The sequence below is a fragment of the Falco peregrinus genome, chromosome 14 (genome assembly GCF_023634155.1).
Source record: "Falco peregrinus isolate bFalPer1 chromosome 14, bFalPer1.pri, whole genome shotgun sequence".
Lineage (NCBI taxonomy): Eukaryota > Metazoa > Chordata > Aves > Falconiformes > Falconidae > Falco > Falco peregrinus.
This window is the reverse complement of record NC_073734.1, coordinates 23,379,298-23,395,575: the sequence shown is the minus strand read 5'-3', so window position 1 is coordinate 23,395,575 and position 16,278 is coordinate 23,379,298. Positions and strand designations below refer to the sequence as shown.

At 43.6% G+C, this 16,278-nt stretch overlaps 1 protein-coding gene across 6 annotated transcripts in view; it reads right to left on the bottom strand.

The window, feature by feature from the left end:
* The window catches only part of NUP93 (nucleoporin 93), an 81,877-nt gene that overhangs the window by 34,140 nt on the left and 31,459 nt on the right, over positions 1 to 16,278 (bottom strand). Inside the window, exon 1 of one of the 6 annotated variants that reach the window (XM_013295988.3) lies at positions 11,448 to 11,566. The exons of the other annotated variants lie outside the window; for them this stretch is intronic. The gene's annotated coding sequence lies outside the window, so the exon portion shown is untranslated. Of the gene's footprint in view, positions 1 to 11,447; positions 11,567 to 16,278 lie in introns of those variants that run through there. 6 annotated transcript variants of the gene reach the window in all.

Below are 16,278 nucleotides of genomic sequence, written 5' to 3'. Positions count from 1 at the left end.
CCCAGAATTACATATGGAACAGAGCAGCCACTTCCACACAGCCTATTCTTCATTTCATCGCCCGCCATGGCCTGCTTTATTTTTAGACAATGCCCACAGAGGAAACGCAGTTGCGATCTGAAAAAGGGAAGCTAAATCCAGATCCTTGCACATGTCTGGGGACCAACTATTACAGCAGCTGTCACCAAGGCAAGGGCTGCCGCAGTCACCTAACTGGGCCAAGACCCAATCTCGGCTCCGCGCCAGAGAGCTAGAGACATGGCTTTGTAAAGTTTGTCCATATCTGCACGGATGGAAGGACTTTGGGAAGGCAACAAGTTCTTTTTTATTTTTTATTCTTATTTATTTATTTCCCCACCTCCAACCTAAATTGGAGAAAATTATCTGGAATTTTAACAAGCGGTGCTTCTAGACCTTCAAAGCACAAACCTACGAGCAGGAGACACAGCCACGTTTCCGATGGTAGGGATCTGATGCTGCAGAGAAACACGCTGTGTTTACCGTACCCTAAAAATGCTGCTAATTTTACAGGCAAAAAAAGCCCACCACCTCTAAGAAGCAGACCTACTGCTATGTGAATGTGATGGAAGGTGCTGGGCACACCGAGGCAGGCACCACAGCTTGCAGAGGTCCTGGGTGCCCTGGCTCTCTGCTTGCTTCTGCGAGTACTGGGCTCCTGAAAGCCCCGAGAGACACAAGTCCTACCTTACTGCCCTTGGTCCTCCCCTTTCTCCTCGGAGGGAACGTGTGCCCTGAACTGAGCATGAACCTGCCTAGAAAGGTGCGTGGCAATGACAGCAATCAGTAGAGTAAATTAAGATGTGCTTGAACTTCCCTTGAAGTCAGTAAATCCAGGCTGAGTATCTTGCTTAATGAAACCTCCCAGCTCCCAGAGAGTTCACTAGGTCCGTTTAAGGGATTACATTACACCAAATGCCAATTAGGAGAGATGATAATTGTCTTTTTCAATCTCAAAAACTACTGCTTTAGCAAACAAAAATCCCCACACATTCCAAATAATATCTGTAATGCCTCACTGAGGAAAGGTACATTTAAAAAAAGGCCGCCCTATGCCTCGCGCTAACCATTATGACTGTAGCATCACAACTGCTGCTTCAGTTAATTACAGGCTAATTGTTAAACCTCAGAAGAAGGAGTTTCAGTAGCTGATGCTGGGGCTCCCGAGACTGCTTCTGCTTAGTCTGGCCAAACAAGAGCCCCTGGGGTTATCACTCTAGGCTTTGGTGGCCATAATTGCACATGTTAAGAAAGTGAGGAGTGCCCACAGCTGCTGTAACGGTATTTACTCCCTGGATTCATTGCATTGCCACCTAGTGGTGCACTAGGTTTGGACACCGGACATTTGCATTTCACAGATGTATATAAATGCACACAAACATTCACCTGCCATAAAAAAAACCCCAGAGCTCTCTGGAACAAGGATGGGAAGAAAGATGGAAGAGAGGTGCTTTACGCTGGAGAGTTTTGGTCCTCAAAAATCCCAGGCCACATAACAGCTTTAAGGGTTCACTTATCTCTTAAGTCTGGGCCTCAAACAGCGTCGGTTGTGCTCACCGAGTTACATCTGTCCTAAAAGCTTTCTGCAGTCCCAGAGGCAAGGTTTGACTTTGCCACGAATGCTTGCAGACTGTAACAAGGATACAGAGGTACAGCATTTGGCACGTGCAGGGAGTACACGACCCATTATCGAAGGAGCTGCCCTCTCAGGGGAGATGCTACTGATTGTACAACGAGCAGTAAGACACTGCTTCCTATTTGGTATCCAAAGAGAGAAGCAGGAGGAGAACAGAGATACTGTTAGGAGACAAAGGGCTATTGCACAGCGGCAGATGGCAAAGATAGGAATAGCTAACATGAGCATCACTAAAACCTCAGAGGTGAAATCCTCACCTTGCAGTTCATGCACAAGCTCTGCCGTCACAGGGATCCCAACTTAGCCTGGATTTTGCTTGAAAATTAAAATTTCTCTTATTTCCCCAAGGCAGGTTTACACAAAAAAGCTCCTAGAGCCCTAACGTCATGCCATGCTGTCCTGTTTCAGCGAGTGGCATTTAAATTTTTTCTCTGTTACTGTGGAACTCCCACACATTATTCCTGTGTCTAGTTTGGAACGGAAGCAGTCCAACTCTTCTCCATTGCAGGTTCTCTGCAACACACACTGCTGAACGTTTCCTACACACCATTTGTACAGTATCTGATGAGATGGTGTTTGCAAAACAGGGACCCAGGCACAGAAATACACCCACTCTCCCACCTTCAGGTTCCCATTTTCCAGCTAGTCCCACTTATTCTTACACATCTACTGTCTCTCTGTATTTTTCCCCAGTACATTCCAGTTCGTCTTGGATCTCTTACCCCTTGGATTCCAGTCTGATCCTCTCCTCTCACATGTTCCCCCCTCTGCTCCGCCTCACTCCAGGATGGTTTGCACAAGTGGCCCCACTAGTGGAGGGGCAGGACCCCTGGGAGGCCGCGCCACTTCCCTGTTCTCACCGTGCTCCTTGCTCCACTGTCATTTCTGATCCTGGGCAACCGCTGCCTGACATCGGCTGATGTGACAGGAACTGGCACCTGCCTTGCTCCAGCCTGAATTCCAGCAAGAAAGTGTTCCAGTAACTAATTCATTATCAGTACGAAAGGGCATGCATGCACTGATGGCCTCTTTTTGACAGGAGATTGAAAGTCTCTTCCATTTACCGCAGTAAATGAGGTTAGTAAACTCTTTCCTGGCTGATAGAAGTCTCTTAATTACTTCCATCAGCCAGGCCATACTTTTAATACTTGATCTTAGTATTCAAGCTGTCAAGAGAAGGCGCATGTTGCCAAATAGTATACGGAGGCCTTGGATGTTGACAGCAATGCTTACTTTTTCACTGGCAGGGGAAGAAAGAAGAAAATGAAATGAACAATCTGGGGCCATTTCAAGTCAATTGCTCTTTGATTAAAATATTTCCAAGAGCTGGATTTCCAGTTGATCCAGTGAATCCTGCAAAGGACCGGCAGGGATGATGATTATATGGTTAACAAAAATCATTCTTTGGCAACAGTTTGGGAACAGTTGCTCCAGATAAAGCACCTGATTTATCTACTAGCAATTTTAAGAAACAATTTGCTAAACACAATCCTACTGCAAACATGCACACGGCTTGAGCACATTCCCAGGGTGCTGCACCCTGGCACAGCCCTCCTGGCCATGTTCCCTCTGGAAACAGAAAACGAAGCAAAACTACCTGAAACCCACTGCCACAATAACAGACTATACTAAAAAAAGCAATAACATATAATCCAAATTATTGTTTATGCTGACACAAGCATCAGTGCTTGCTGACTGGCTTTACACTGGTATGCCAATGGGCCCGTAAGCAACAGCGTAGCCAAGTAATGTATTCCTGAGGATGGGGACATGCCAGTGTAGGACGGGCAATATTTTTCTCTATCCAGATTCTTCTTCTGCAGCATCACACCAGTGTCTCTTGGAAGCTTCTGTAGGTGTCGTAAGATTTGTTTTGCAGAAAGCATTAGCTTTTCCTAAAACCACACAGATAAGCTGCTTCACTACGTACCTTGGACCGTGCAATGCAGCGTCCTTCAAAGCAGCCAGGCAGCTGCCCAAAGGTCAGCTACCAAACGCAATGAGCTAAGAGCATTTGTGAAATTGGTTTTCTCCTTAGAGGACTTCAGATGGCAAGACTGCTACGGGGCTGAAGCAGACTGAGGGCCCAAGTGCAGAGATCCTCAGAGAGGAAAAGAACCCCAGGAAGGGTGATTTACCAGTCATAATCACTTCAAAGCTGTGTGAAAGACAAGGAACGAATCATTGTACACACACACAAAGGTCCACTGAAAGGAAAGGTCTGATGAGGCTTGTCCCACAGCTCTATACCGTGTTCAGTTCAGGGATCTAGCAATACAAAATTCTCCTAGCCTAAGACAGCTGGGCTTGTCAAACTACAATATGCATTTCTCAAGTTCCTTACCATCATGCTTAGAATGGGAAATCCTGCAACATTTTTCTAAAAAATTAATTCACTGTTGACTAAACAGGAAAAAAAGCAGGGAAAACCCAGAAGGTTTTACAGTTTGCTAAGACCCAAGAGCCAGTTGTTGCATCAGAGATTTCCAAAGCAACAACCATGTTGAAGCTTAAGAGGAAAAAACACGCAGACTAATAGCTGTAACACAAAACTGCTAATACAGCCAAACACTGGGCCTGGGGAAGATTTCCTGATCCACTACCTGCCCTTCGCAGGCGTCTTGAACCATGTTCCCCCCACACACTGTGACTGTGCTCCATGCTTGTAGGCAATACTTACATTAACTGGTTTGAAAGCCAAGGCAGGAGGGCTCTTCCCCACCCTGCAAGCAGATAGCATTTCAGTGGCAGTAAGTCATTAAAATATACAAACCCAGGCCTAATCTCTGCTGCACTGCATGACTGCCAACGATTTTACAGATTATTTCGCTTCTTTTAAAGCAGCTTTCTGCTCTGGCAAAATCAGATTTTGCAGAGCTGCAATACTGTCTCCTTTCATGATGGAGGAGCAGCAAGATAGACCTCACTCCGGCGGCAGCACGAGTCAATGCACACAGTGCTAGAGCCTGTGCACGCAGGCAACGCGCACAACTCCCCGCGCATGCCCAACGGGCCGCAGCACGCGTGGCAGGAGGAAGGGGCACCGCCATTTGCCTGCAAGTCGCCTTCGACAGGTTGGGTGCACTATGGAAGATGCACAGCAGCAACCTTCGCTGGAGACTAGCTCTGGGGCAGGAGCAGGGCTTCCCTGCTGCCCCACCATCAGCATGCCACTGATGTGCTCCGTGTTGAATACGGCCTTTAATCTGCGTGGCAGAGCAAGCCTTCGGCAAATATTTACGAAGTGCTCTCTGGCATAGGTTAGTGCCAGCAATGCAACAAATCTAGTATGTTTCTTGGTATTATTTTACTGTTTTAGACTACTTGATCTGTGAAACTCATGCAGTTTTCACAGCAATCTTCAGACCATATCCAGGAACACTGGATTTTGCTGTGTTGGATAAATACCGTTATTCCTTCTAGCCGTGACAGGAAAAACTCAAACTGTTGAAAGACATGCTCCTCAGGAAATCACAGATCAGCTCTTAACAGAAGCAGGGGCAGACGGTGCCTGCTCTTTGACCCTTGCTGGGACCGTTTGGATCTGGCAAGTGAAGACTGGAAATGGGCTCCTCAGACATACAGGCTTCGAGGGAAGAACTACAAATACCTCTTGGCTCTTGCTTCAGCCAGGAGACCATCCATTAAGCAGGGAAGGCTAATACCAAACCACCCCCCAGCACTGAGAGGCACCATCACATCCCACACCCAACCACAGTCCTCCGGAACACGTTTACAGCATGCGGCCATCAAGGAGAGTGCAAGGTGTTTGCAGCAGATACAAGCAACCTTTACCATGACACAGACAGGGAGCACACCTTCATCCCACTGGAAATGTCTAGATAAATACCACTGCTCAGATTTTCTCTGGAATATTGTGCCAGGCACTCACACAGCAGCCTCAAAATTGAACTCTCTCTGCTACACGGCACTGCTTGTTCTGCGTATAAGCAGATCATCGCTGCTGGGGAAACGTGACTCCGTTCAATTTTAGTTTCTTCTAATTCAACATAGTGTGCTCAGCAAGTTCAGGCTTTCAGGCAGTATGAGCTCTCAATATTTCACTTAAAATTGTACTTACAAGTGGCTTAAGTCCTAACACAACACAGAAATCCACTGCAGTGTTCCTACGCATTTTAAGATCTTACAAAATAAGTCAGAAGTTTGCAAGATTTAACAATCCCAAGCATAGTGATTACATTGAGTGAACTAGGACACTGTTCTAGAACCCACCAAAATATATCAACCATTGCAACATATGTAATTTATATATTACTTATACAGTGCTGCTGATTATCGAAATATTAGTAGTTACCCATACTGTTTGTTGTGTCTTTCCCCTTCAGAGTGAAACCAAAATAAGTTCAATTACACCAATTAGTCTCTCATTCTCAGGCTCTAAAAATCTTTGCCATGTCATGTTGGGCTGTACAGAGCACGGGAATGCTGTTAGAAGTGGTTTTAGGAGGCTTTTTTCAAAGTCACAAACACTTCAATGGCACAAAACTAAGATAATACCTTTTTTAATCTAAAATTTTACAGCGAAGTTGCTCAGAATGAGGTTCTGTTCCACATATAATTATCGGCCTCCACTGCACAGATCATTTTTGACAGCAATTGTTAATGCAACATAAAAATAGCGTAAGCAACAGTGCTACTTTCTCTAGTGATCCTCTCTTCCTCCCCAGGCTTATACTCATTTTCTTTCTCCCTACAATGCATCTGGGAGCTGTTCAACAAGAATCCCAGGGTCCTACCTAAGCTACAAAGCACCAAGGAGATCTGTGCAATAACAAAACACAAAACCTTGAAGAACCCTAACCTGCTTAGGGGTCATGCAAAGAACAGAAGGGAAAAAACCAAGAAAAATAAATATATCTGAACTAGAGAGGGAAGGTGGACAGACTCTTGGAGCCAGTTACAGCAGCAGGAGATGTTACTTCAGAGCCACCAGAAAGAGCTTGTTCAGCTGGCTAACATTGGTACATAGCACCTGAAAGCATCCCAAACAGCATTTCCATTTGTCTTAAGAAACCCAAATGTCACAACAGGAATTAAATGCAGCGTCACCTCTCTTGGAATAAAGCTTCTTGCGCTAGGGAAGCCTCCGCACAGATCAGGCCAGTAGGACCAGTGGCAGGACCCACAGGAAGCCCATCTCCTTTGGCACCGGCATTTTACCATCAGCAATGGATCAGCACAGAACAAATGAACCACACAGTCTAGAATCTGAGCTCGTTCATCAAGTTTCCAAAAGCGTGGCTATCTTTTTTCCCCCCTTAAGATTTTTTAAATGCAGGGGGATGACCTTGGTGCGGGGCTTTGCTCAGTGCTATGATGACTGGCCACAGTCTCTCCCCTGCGCTATAAATGTCCTTGTATTAAAATCCCAATTAAAAAAATACAACCCTACAAAAAACATAAACGCATCAAGAGATTCACAATGAAAGCAAAACTCAGGGCTCTACCTCTTTTTTGCAGTTTAGTATAAATTAAATCAAATCATGAGGTAATTCCAGTAGGCTTGCGATCCACAATGCAATCCTGTATTAAAAATATTAATGCATGCAAACAAAGAAAATTTCCGATCATCCACTGGAATAAGCTATTATATCCGCCTCTCTGGCATCATGCTTTCTAAGGCAATACAGAGAAAAAAACTACAGATTTAAATGATTTTAAAATCTTCATTGTATAGTCATAACTAAGCCTGTAATGTAATAATACCTCTTGCTGAAAACATTCTCCCACCAAGCAGGACACCCTCAAATCAAGCCATCGAAACTAATTTCAATGATGACGCCATTTTCTTATTTCTTTCGCTGCCATTTTAGCATCGTGGTTACTCCACATTTTCTCGAGAAGTAGCTGTGCGTTCTTCCCCCTCTAAGAGGAAACCATGCTCAAATAATGCAGTGACAAATAAAACCTGGCTGTTGAATTCCTGCCCGTGTCACGTCCTTGCATGGCAGGGGCAGGGATGAAGCACACCATTGCCACTGCAGACCACACCTCGATTTACTGTACCGAGAGCTGGCGAGGGGTCTCCTGAGATGGTGTAAGCTGAGACACCAGCCACTGGAAATCCGTCAGCACCACACGAAAAATTCATAAAGCCAAGGAAAGAGGAGTGTCCAGCCCTGTTAGAGAGGATAGGCTTCTCTCCGAATACCACAGAACACACTAGGTAATAAGGGAGTAGTTTGAAAAGGAAAGAAAAAGGCATAAAGGAGGTGTGCTGACAAGCTTGCAGTGTCTGTTGCTGGATGAATTGTACATTAGCATCAACATATAGGCAGATACAATAACCCATTTAACCTGGTGGCAGAAAATTCATTTCTCAGGATTGTATCCAAAAGTCAAACTGCCATCATCCTTATCAGTTGAGGAAGTATTTCCCAGCCTAAACTGACACATTTCTGATGGAACACCAGTAAGAAGGACAAATTATTAAACAAACCTACTAGTCATGAACACCCAAGTCTCCTCTAACCCACTTCTGCAAATTTTAGTGCAATCCTTCAGTCTCCCCGCCCCTGTGAGTGTTTTATCCTTCTGCCTGTCTGCCTGGGAGCACATAACCTTGCTGTTTGTGAGAAGCAGGGATGTTCTCAGGCTTTTATGGTAAGCAAAAACATTATCGGGATTTGCACATCTCTTCCTTCACAATTTCAGATGCATAGAAACAGTTAAATGCCTTCAAGTTAGTCTGAAACTGTATGAAAAAAAAAAAGTAATGAAAAAAATTGGTTCTCTACCTTCTCTGGGTGCAAGCAGTGAGCCTGGCAGTGCTGAGCCTGACACTCTCCCTGTTCTCAGGCTGATTCAAGCAGAAGGATTTTGGCTGCTATGCCCCCATCCCACAGCTGAAAGCCTGCGTACCACCTTCCTGAACGTTCCTCGGGAGCACTAGTTATCTTTATGATTCGGTTGGGGAAAAAAAAAAAAAAAAAGCCAAGGGAAAAATCTTCCAGCCTCCATCTGTATTTCAGACACAAAGTGATGCATGCACCAAACGCTCACTGCCTCGAAGGGACAACGCCTGGTTCAGAGACATCAAAATCCCGTCAGCACTTAAATGCGATAACCAAGTTAAACCGAGATGCAAATCCTAAACCCCAGCATAGGTGGCTTTCCTTAGTGCCGCACCTCCACAATGGGGTTTCCCATAATATTTATATTGCAATTTGAAGTCTCCCAGTAAAACCCACATGGGGAAAGAAAACCTTTCCAAAGTTAAATCTACTTTATTTCGCTGATAGTGGCTGGCTAACGCTACAAAGAAAGAGCCAAGACCACACGCATTGTAGTGTGAGGAATATAAGCTTTTTTTAAAAAAAATACACACTGGAATTTCAAGAAAAGGAGCATATTTGAAGTTCAGCCTTCTTAAATAACATGACATGATTTGGCAAAATCATCCAAGTTAGACAAGCAAGCCCAAATTAGCTAGCCCATTCTTCCTAAGTATTTGTAAATAAATCATAGCTACTTTGTTCACCTAATAGGTATTTTCAACATGGCAGCGTGTCCCTTAGAAAATATATAAATATTTTACCGGCACTGAAAGCAAGCAATTTGGAGTTTATACATGTCATGATATCTTTAAATCCTCATTTTAAACATGCCGTGGTCTTTAGAAATGGTGTTTCCTTACTACATTACTGATACATTTCACAAAGTTAATTATTTAAATTACCTATGAATTATTAATTACAGATCATTAAAATAAAAACCAGAAGTCTGGAATATGCCTGTTATATACATTTTATATTTTAAAATGTTAGAAAGCTCAGCGAAAAAGACAGGTTTTTAAATTCTCTGCTGCAACAAATGCTATGTTATAATAAACACTTTATCCTTTTTCAGCTTATTCCTCCTATTGTGTAATAAACCTAAGGTTTAAACTTTCCAGACTTGGGGTGTGAGACCAGTGTGCTGAGAATACACCAGAGACAAAAGGTTTCCATTTTTCTCCTCCGGCTGTACTCCACCCTTGCTAAGGAACTCTCTAGCAGTGCATGCCTTTATTTGCGCGTTGCGTTAACACGGCACACCAGCTTTCGGACTTTAATGTAAATGAAATGCCAAGTCCAGATGCTGCCAACAGATATCACGGAAAACCCCGCTATAAGAGACCTGTGGCTAATTATTAATTGCAGTGGCTCTGTCATTTTTCCATACATTAATTTATGGAGCTTAGTTGAACTCTGTCTCCCACCCACTTCAGACAAAGGAAAATAATTTGCCACACTGTACTAACTGCAAGGATAATTGAGCCGTCTCCCATACAGGGTCAGCGGAGATGGCTTCCTCCATCTTTTTACCTATGCAAGCCACACATTTCATTGTCTTTTACTTGATTTCTTGCTGAGCTGCTTTTGTGGCGAGTCCCCCCTTTGCACAGGTAATCTTGTTTAAAAGAGGCAACTTTTTGGCCATGCTACACCACTGTTCCCATGTCTCCCCTTCTAAGCATTTCTCAGTTGACAACATAAGAGTGCAGAAGATGGCATATAGGCACCTTAATATCTGGGGAGGGAGCCCCAAAGGAGGCAAGTCATTCTGTGCTGCAAGAGCCCAGCCGCCGTCCCGGCACAGCACATTTCATTAACCTGCTTTTCTCCCTACAGAGAAACAGAATTGAAAGGAAAGAAGAAAAAGCAACCCACCCTATACTTTTGTCCCCATACCAAAGGCAGGCAGAGCTTCCAGTTTGCATGCAGCCTCTGAGTCCCTAGGATCTGAGAGTATTAAATCAGCTGCCACCCACCCAGCTAGTCATGGCCACCACATTTATATAAATGTTAATTCCCTGGCTGCTTCCCTTTACTATGATTTTACTGGCTTAACCCCTTTCATAACGTATCCTATTCACTTGAAAGAGAGGTGGGGTCTAGGCTGCAAACTCCAGTTGACTAAGCAAATACACTTCACCACCTCATTTAAGAAACTAACAAAAAAAAAAAAAGCAGCAAATCTCTAAGTGTCTCGTTTACTTTGGGAAAGTAGAAATATTTTCTATGTTATTTCAATTTTCATCCCACATTTGAAACCCTTACTTCAAAATAATATTAAAGAAAGTTTAGCGTGTCTTCTAAATAAATCACAAGTGCATCTGTAGAACAGAGGAAAGAGTGGACCAATATCTTTGCACCACAATGAAAACTAAGAGAAAAATCACATAATCAAGTAGTACCTTTATTTTTTTTACTTAAAATACTTCCATAGACATTTCATAGCCTAGGGAAGAGAAAATAGGAATAAATGCATTCAGAAAGTTATGCTACTGTATTTCTGCTTAAATGAAAAGCAAAGTCAGCAATGTCAGGAGGGTCTTTAAAAAGGCAACACGACTGAAACCCAAAGCAGACACTGGACTGCCCCACCCAACAGCTGCTCGAGCAAAGAATATTAGAAGGTAAAGGTACAGACCTGAAGGTTTCTTTTCTGTGAGCAAAGGATGATTTCTCCAAAACTACCCACCTGTTCTCTTTAATTACTCACCTACAAATTTAAACCACCTGCAGCAACAGCACAAAGAAAAACCGCCACAGAAGACACCTGAAGGAAAACTCTTTCTTATCAAAGCAAGCTTTTAACCGTCATTTTGTATATTTTAAAATATATGCATTCCTACCTGTAGATCTCAGTACTGAGGAGTTACAAACCTGTTAATGCTGGCTGTAACTGCCACACTTCAGTTGCCTGGTATTTAGGCTTACACAGCTGTATCTGTCTGTATTAATGCTCAAGTTTTCTCATCTTTAAAAAAAAATAAAATAAATCAAACCTGCAAGTCCTGAAATGGCTGAGACAGTCAAGAGTCCAGCAAGACAATAAGAAAGCAGCTGCTTTCCACGGCTGAACACCACTGCCTGTAAAGCATCTATATTTTTTTTTTCCCCCAGTGGTGCTTTATTCAGATTCTAGGGAAAGCATCAGTCTGAAACCAGTAACTGATGGGAGTAACAGTTTATAGGTTACAGAAGGATATTTTATTGTTAACGGACTGTACCATGTAAGAATTAGGAGGGGGTGAGGTGGCAGGCAGGCAAGAGGAGAGAGATGCTACTATTTTTTTTTCCCCGAGCCACTGCAATTACTCTGATGTGAATTTTTGATGACTTCCGACATATTGCATGGTTAATAATCGTTTCAGCTGTCATGTTTGGTTAATGTGGAAAATGCATTTGCTGCATTGTGATGCAGCACTCCAGCCACAGATTGTAACACCAGTTGTGAAGCTATTCCCTTAACTGAGCTGCATGAATTTGCACATACCATGAGGCGGAAATAAATGGTAGTTTGATTTTTATACAGCAACAGAAAGCTTCTGCCATTTTAGACCTGCAGAGCTGTTGAAATAACTTGTACAGGCAAATAATTTTACTGCATATTAACTGGTGTCAATGTTCTTTAAAGGGGAGCTTTGATTCTCTATTGTTTTGCTGGGTTTGGTTATTTAGTAGTTAAAAGACTTAAGATACTATTTACATTAAACATTGCACTCTTTTGTAGCTCTGAACAGGTTATTTCATTGCGAGCATACATAGCTCAATGAAACTGTCAGCACTACAGAAATGCAGCCCTGTTACTAATACAGGCTTAGCCTGACTACCTCTTCCTCCATATGATACTTACCAACGTGTTTTTATATATAATGTTGTCTAACAGATGATTGCACAAGGGGTGAAAATTGCTGCTTACAAAGAAAGAGGATTTTTACTTGCAAAGTACTACTTCTTCACCTACACTTTAAACATCAAACAGAAAGTATAAGGTTACATAAAATACTAACATGTGCCTTTCATTGTCACCAATAGAAAAACAATGCTGCAAGCAATCATGCAATTACAAGGGGAGATGTAAAACAGCAGAGATGAAACCATGCTAAGAGCCAGTCACCCGATGATTAAAGTCAGGCCAGTATATTCCAGCAGTCAGGTGATGGTGCGATCATTACAGTGCAGAAAGCCAGAGAAAAATCGAGAAACAGACCACCCCCATCTTAAAGAAAAAAATTAGAAGCACCAAAGAAATAAGGAATGCACTTGCTAGTACGCAAAACATCTAACGGTGAAGAAGTGTTTCACAAAACATGAGCGTAACGCTATCAGGCAGTTACTTCCACAGGTCCCATGTGCACATTTAACCCACGGTGCCAACACAGCTCCCATCCGCCTGCAAACCGCTGGTGACACTCCCAAATTCAAAGTTGCTTCATTTTAAATCCCAGAATGACAGCCCTGCTGCAACAGTACTGCATTCCACAATTCAGTAATTCTGCTTACAGAATGTACGTCTTGTATTTGCGAACACATGTACACACAAAAAATCTAGACTTGGGATGTCTACATTTAATTTAATGAAGCACAGAAAGCTATCAGGAGAGCATTTTACTGTGCATTAACATTGATGTATTTGCAGAATCACCACCAATACCACCAATTCATTATTACCACTTCTGTTTTAATTAAAACAACACTGCAGGGGTATTGGTTGGACACGAAGTACCAGTGAAAATGGTGCAGGGTATTTTATACAGAGAAAAAACATGAGCCTCTGAAGTAACGTTGTACTCCCTGGTTTGGAAGCAATTCCCATTAACACCGTTACGCCTGTAGAAGGTGCTCTGTGACTCAGGCTTACCTACCCCAAAGGTATCACTGGGCACCTTGCACAGTTCTGAGCTTCACAAGTGGCAGAGTAGTCTCTTAAATACAGTATTCTGGCTTTGAAACTAGCAAACTTGATCCTAAGGGTGATTTTCCTCAAACCACTGCAAGGAGCAAACCCTCCCTGCTTGTGACCAAATGAACGCTGTACTGAATACCCAAATCATCGTACCAGGAGTCTCATGAGAAGAGAAGACAGGTCCAAACCCACCGACATTCTTAGAGGAAAACCGCAGTCAGTTGCATTGCAGGGAAAACCATTGATCACAACCAGCTACACCCAAGAGTGCAAGTCAAGTCCCTTTGGGGAGAGGAAGGGTACACATTTGCAGGACTAATTTAACTCTGGCATTCCTCCTGCATTTCCGAGCATCCATGCCTGGCGATATCCCTGCAGCAGCGCTCGCCTCAGTAACTTGCCACTCGCCTCACACACAGTGCTCCATTTTTGGATGGTTTCTCCCTCTACCTACCCCTAGTGGTGCAGAGCCAGGAGCACAGAGGATACATACAGCTTTTGCTTTCTAACCAAACCTGAATATGGGTAAAGCTAACTGGAGACACAGCCAGCTCTTTAGGACAGGCTGTAGCCTCATCACAGATTTCAGGAGTGTAATAATCCGTCTGGAGCCTCTAGCCACAACTTTAAAGATGCTGCTCTTATCAACAGACGTTCCCTGTTATTTTCTGGCCATGAATGTAACTGCAGAAGCTACTCCCAACTGCAGAACTACGCATTACAGATCAGCAGAGTTTACTTATATATAATTTTTGTTTTACGTATTGCATTGCCAGCTCACAATGTTGCAGTGAAAGCTTTTCCAGTGCAGCTCAGTACAACACTGTCACTCCTTACCTATGGATTTCTTAAAGCAACAGCTTTGAAGGATACAAACAGGAAATACTCACCCCAAATGGCTGTTAGTGTAAACAACTCCGAGTGGTAACCCAGCTAAGATGTCGGACCTGCTATTTGTTTCACTGGCAATCAATTTAGCAGAGCGTTCAGTCAGCTCACACATCAACCACTTCTGCGCTCAAATCTGGCTGTGGGAGGAGAAGGGAGAAAACTCCTGTTCAGAGCTGCTGGGCCACAGCTAAAGAAAACCATACAAGCTCTCCTTCCAAGTGGAAAGCATCCTATCCCTAAGAGGATGATGATGCAAAGATCATGCAGAAGCCACCGGAGCATGATCATCCTCCTCTGTGTCAGGATCGCTCCCTCTCTCCATCTCTGCGTGTCCACAATGACCCCCTTCCCTCTCAGGTATAGCTGCATCCCTGGCGCAAAGGGGATTCCTTCACCATAACTACAAAAATCAAAGATACTATCACCCCTACCTTAAGTTCAAGGAAAAACCCATTAAAAATGCTAGTCTACAGTCACTGTAATCTCTTCCCCCTTTCTTTCAGAGTCTTACACTAGGCAGGGTCAAGGGGACAAATATGAACAGCATCCCTGGATCTGCTCCTGTATTAGCTCTTTTTTGAAGTCCCACAGCTGTGGCATCTGCTATCATGGGCAAGCATTAGCCAGCAAAAGTAAGAGACTCCGCTGGCAGTGAGCTGAAACAGCGATAGGTAGCTCCTTCCCAAAAATCTTTCCTTCTCTGCTTAATCCAGTGCTGTAGCAGCAGCAAATACTGCACTGTCATACTGGGTCTGGAGAGCGCCTTAAAGGAGCATTAGCTCCCTTCCCCTCCGCAAGGCTGGCAGGGTGATTATCCAGCATTAATGACACGCTAGGTCTCTTCAGAAGGAGGGCTGCCATACCCAGCACGCCGCCTCTGTTTTCAGCTCTGCACACTCATCCTCTCCCTTCAGAGGGATGCAGAAAGAGGAGCCAAAGATTTCAGGAGTCCAATTCAAGCAGGTCATGGTGAAGAGGACAGGAAGAAAATCCAGGCTAACACCTCAATACGGTTATATTCACATGTAAACAGTGCAAAGCAAAAAGTCAGATGAGCTGAGTGTATCATTATGCTACTGGCACACCTGGCAGGGAATCTGGGCTTTGTGGCAAACTGCTAACTTTCATGGACTATGAGAACACAAGTTTTCCAGAGTCAAAACTCGAAGTGGGAAATGACCAGCTCCAGTAACATCATCACAGAAAGCCATCCTCTTGCAGGGGAAAAAAAAACCACCAACTCACTCAGACTGGGAGTCGCTGGCTTATTACAGAGCTCAAAGGAGACCCAAGTTTCAACACAGCTTTCTGGGGCTAAATTTGCACCAGACAAGAGGCAGGATGTAAATGCAGAGAGTGTTAAACACCTCTGACAGCACCAACTGAGAAGCACTGCTTTTTGTGACCATGCGGGCGGGGGGAGAGGAAGAAAAAGGAAAAATAAAAGAGAGAAATACAAATCCCGTAAAATTGGAAGAGTGACTCTCCCTAGCAGGGGAAAGGCGGGGGAAGCCCAGCCAAGCAGAGAGGATTAACACCAACACTGGCAGCCCTGTTCCTGCCATCCACACCCCACACCCCAATTAACGGTATCATTTGTCAGGATGAATGGGGAACTTGCACTCAATTCGGCAATTTGACAGAGTGTCACTGAACTACCTCATGTCCATATTTATCCAAGAGGCAAGAGCAGGAACCAGTTTTAATGAGAGCCTTTTTAACAAAGAACCAAGGGTATTACCCATGCTCTCACCATCAAGCGATAATTGAGATGTAATCGTTTAAACAAAGCGCAACAAGTGTCCATTTACCCAAAGCCATTGTTAAATATCTACTAGGAGATTATTTTCAAAATTATAATGTTCCCTGAATATGCAAACCACTTTCCATCTTTAGCATTAAAAAGAATAATCACCTTTTAAAAACAAAACAACAAAAAAACCCACCAAAACACAACTGGAAGCCAAACAGCTATTTCACAGCAGAATTTTGAGGAGTGTTTCAAACATGCCAATGCTAATTTAAAAGGAGGGGTG